At 45.9% G+C, this 4271-nt stretch overlaps 1 protein-coding gene across 2 annotated transcripts in view; it reads left to right on the top strand.

Moving 5' to 3' along the window:
* The first annotated feature begins 4055 nt into the window (after nt 1–4055).
* ACSS2 (acyl-CoA synthetase short-chain family member 2) overlaps nt 4056–4271 on the top strand; it is a 61952-nt gene continuing 61736 nt past the window's right edge. For both annotated transcript variants that reach the window (XM_005879779.2, XM_014550691.1), the window contains exon 1: nt 4056–4076. The gene's annotated coding sequence lies outside the window, so the exon portion shown is untranslated. The remainder of the gene's footprint in view (nt 4077–4271) is intronic.

Raw genomic sequence — 4271 nt, 5'->3', positions numbered from 1 at the left:
CCAGAATCTGTAAATAAAATTGGAATTCATTGAACAGATGTTAAACACCTACTCTGGGCACAGAACTCTCTTTGGCACCTAGAGGTTTCAAAAGAACTCAGGAAAGAGTTTGGAACTTATATTTATTGAGACTGACTGCATTCCCGGCACTTTACATACATTTCCTCATTGAAGTGTTCCCATAACTTTATAAGATAGACCCATTCTCTCCATTTTAAAGATGAGGAAACTGGGGCCAAGAAGGTGATACTGCCTGCTTAAGGTTATAAATAAATAAATAAATAAATAAATGGTGGAACCAAGAGTCTGTGTAACTCAAAAACCTCCTTTTCATTGCTCCACAGGTCATCAGGAGCCATTTCCCCCTCAAAAACCAACCTTACAAGGCAATTTTAGTTGATATTTCCAGGTACTTTCCCTTAAATCTGTTATCTCCAATCAGATATGAGAAACCAGGAGATGAAGGTGATATGAGAGATGGAGTTACTCGAGATTTCTTTTATTTCACCAATTATTAAGTTATTGATTTATTCAACAAAAATATGTATTGAGTACCCTACCGTGTAAGTACTGAGGCAATAATACCATTGATTTTACTGATATGTAAGAGCAACAGCAGGACACTGTGTAAAGGTTAGTTTTGGGACCAGAATAAACAAGTCTTTGGGGAGAAAGATAAGTTTTATTTTAGCTATTCTGAGTTTGTGAAAAACCAGCAGGAATTGTCTGGAGGCAGCAGACCTAGTAGCCATCTAATTTTTATCTGCTTAGATACCATTCCCCATTCCATTTTCTTTTAAATAATACTATTTCCCTTCTCATGCCTCATTCCCTCGTTACTGACTAGAGTAAGTATATGACCTAGGCCTAGCCAATCAGAACAGGCACCTCTATACAGTGATTGGTTCAGGGACGGGCATATGACCAGTGCCAGGTCAATTAGGTTCAATCTTTGTTTTTTTGCTGGAACTATTGGGAAAGCTGTCTTTCTATTTAGGTTACTAAGGTAATAAGATGTAAGCCTGTTGTTGCTGGGGGCAACTTGTCCTGATAAAATGGGAAGCTTTCTGAAGAAGCAGCCCATAAAAAGTAAAACAAAGCAAAAAATGGAGTAAAGCCCATTCCTTTTTAGGCACCTCCATGCAGCTATGACTAAAGCCCCATACCCCTGAACTTTTCAGTTATGCTACCTAGTAAAATTCTCTTTTTAGATGTAGCTCAATTTTAGCCGAGTTTATGACAAAAGAACCCTGAATAGAATTGACTTGACAAATCTAGAGCTAAGGAGAGAGATCTTGGCTGGAGACTGAGGTCCTTTCTGGCTTGCTTATTCCCTGAAGGGGAGAATCACTAAGGATTGTTGAACCCTCTCCAGGAGTGACATGATCAGAAGTGCAGGGTGGGCCAGGCCGGCATGGCTCAGTGGTTGAGTGTTGACCTATGAACCAAGAGGTTATGGTTCGATTCCCCGTCAGGGCACATGCCCAGGTTGCGGGCTTGATCCCCAGTGGGGGGCATGTAGGAGGCAGCCGATCTATGATTCTCTCTCATCATTGATGTTTCCATCTCTCCCTCTCCCTTTCTCTCTGAAATCAATAAAAAATAACATACATATGTATATATAAGTATGTATATGAAGTGCATGGATTGGGATTGGGTGGGAGGCAGGAAGAATAGCTAGAAGCCTATGGGTAATACAGATAAGAAAGAATAATGGCTTAGTCTACAGTGGTGATGACAGGAATGGTGTGATGGAATTTGAAAGATAGTTAGGAGGGGGACAAAGAGCATTTGATTGCCATTTGGAAGTAAGAAGAAGAGGGTGGATGATGGGTAGCTCCTGAGCTTCTACCTTGGAGACTGGATGAAAGGCAGTATTACTCATTGAGAATGACATTGGGAGAAGAGCAGGTATATGGGGAAGAGATGATGAGTTCAGCATAGAACATGCTGAAGGTGAGGTACTTGCAGGACATCTGGAAGCGAATGCCTGGAATAGAGAGGAACACCTGGGCCTGGAGCTCAGAAGAGAGGAAAGACAGTATTACTCCAAACTTGGAGTGGTTATCCCCTAGCTCTGTGTTTTTTTAAAAAATATATATATTGATTGATTTCAGTGAGGAAGGGAGAGAGAGTTAGAAACATCAATGATGAGAGAGAATCATTGATCATCTGCCTCCTGCACACCCCACAATGGAGATCAAGCCCACAACCCAGGTATGTGCCCTGACTGGGAATTGAACTGTGACCTCCTGATTCATTGATCAACACTCAACCACTGAGCCACGTCGGCCAGGCACCTAGCTCTGTTTTCCATAGGATTTGCTGTGGGGTGCCTAACACTTGATTCTAGGGTGTGGCAGGCTAGAGGCTATCTGGGCAAACCATGGTTCTGGATAAGAGGATGGGGCAATGCCACAAGGCAGCACCACCAGGTTGAGAACATAGGAGGCCACGTTAGCCAGCAGGCTGGTCCAGCTGGGCCAAAGGAGGCTTGGGCTTTGAAGCAGTGCTTGGAGACATGGCATTGAAATGACCACACAGGTATGATGGCAAGTTCCTTGGAACCTTAGTGCACAACCTTGGCACAAGGTATAGGTTCCCAGCAAATCAGGCGACTGGGGTTTCACCTGGATTTTTGTACAGATTAGGGCAGAGTCTGTATTATCTCACCATGGTACTCCCTGAGTTTTGAGAACTCCCTCTGCTGCCATTCTTTCATCCTGAGATCTTCTTTCTCATTCATTTATTCATTCAACAATGTTTATTGAATACTTAGCACTGAGTTGAATGGTGAACAAAACAGTCATGATCCCACCCTCATAGGGTTTACAGACATTGAGTAATTATATGATCACATAAATAAATAACACAGGTTTTGATAAATGGGCCAGGAGAAAACAGGCGTTTCCAATCTCTAGGTTGGGAGAGATAGGCATTCCCAGTTGAGCTGGAAGGGGAAGCCAAGGGTAGGTGTGCCCATTGTCACACAGTGAATCAGGGCAATGCGGGGACAGAACTGGCACTCCTGACCCTGAATAATGGACCTGGTTCAGACTGGTATCTACCAGAACACATCTTCCCACCCGTCTCCCTGCTACCTCCTGATTACAGGGCTACTCCCTCTGGGGAAAAAAAAGTTTTAATTTGCAGCTTTGACTTTTGATGCCCATAAGGTTTCCTATTGTCACCTCACACCCCCTCCAGGTTGGGTACAGTCTATTCAGGTTGGCAGGGGCTGGTGGACAGGGCCCGATAACCAGAAAGTTGTGGAAGGGGAAAGAATTTGGGGCTGTCAGACTGGGAGTAACTATAGAAGGGCCAGGCTAGCGAGGGCTGAACCAGAGAAGCAGGGTCTGCCAGGCTGGTAAGGGATAGGACTCAAGTGCAGGCACTGGGAGGAAGAGAGCGTGAAGCAGAAGGATGCTCTAATGCCAGGAAGTGACGTTGAGGGAAAGAGGGATGGGGGATGGAGGATGAAGAATAGAGCTGGGCCACATGGATAGCAGAGAGAGAGAGAGAAAGAGAGAGCCCTAGGGAAGAAATGCTCAGAGAGCTTTTGGCCCTCAGGTCTCCCCCAAGCACGGTCTCCTCCCTCCCTACTCCCACCCCTGCAGTCTCTGCAGAGGGCTGAAGAGAACACAGTAAAATTCTGGAGCCTGCTTCCAGGGCACCTTACTAACATCCCGGCCTGATCCATGGCTCTGGTAGGGGTGAGGTAAACCACAGGGCAGCAAAGGCACTCTGGTCCCCAAGGACTTTGAGAGGTCATTCAGTTCATCCCCCTGGATCCCACGATCCAGCACGCACAGACAGGCAGCATCATATTCTCTTTATCCCTCCCTGGACACGAAGAGATTCCCAGCTTCTCCCCCATGGTCACTCCCTCCCACCATCCCTGGCTGTGGGGAAGTTCTTAAGACCTAGCCTCTCTATTCATCCTACTGCAACCTCCGACTTGGTTTCTGCTATCCTGTTCTCTGTGACTAGAGAAAAGCCTCTTCTGGGTGATCACAGCTGTGCCTCAGGATCTCCCCTCCAACATTCCTTCCTGATCAGTTGGTTCTTCCCAAAAGGTAACCCCCATCCCTCCTACTGCAGTCTCTGGCATCATTCTCCCTTGTCGCATCCTAGGACTCCAAGGCAGAGATGCACTCCCAACCCCATCAGATAATTAACAGGAAAAAAAGGAGAAGAGAAAGGTCCAGGAGGAAGGGAATGAATTCGGGTGATGGAGGCTGGAGGTGATGCTCCGTGCAGATGGAGGACCA

This window comes from Myotis brandtii, unplaced genomic scaffold (genome assembly GCF_000412655.1).
Source record: "Myotis brandtii unplaced genomic scaffold, ASM41265v1 scaffold61, whole genome shotgun sequence".
Lineage (NCBI taxonomy): Eukaryota > Metazoa > Chordata > Mammalia > Chiroptera > Vespertilionidae > Myotis > Myotis brandtii.
Note: the sequence above shows the minus strand (reverse complement) of the source record. Positions and strands in the feature narration are given on the sequence as shown.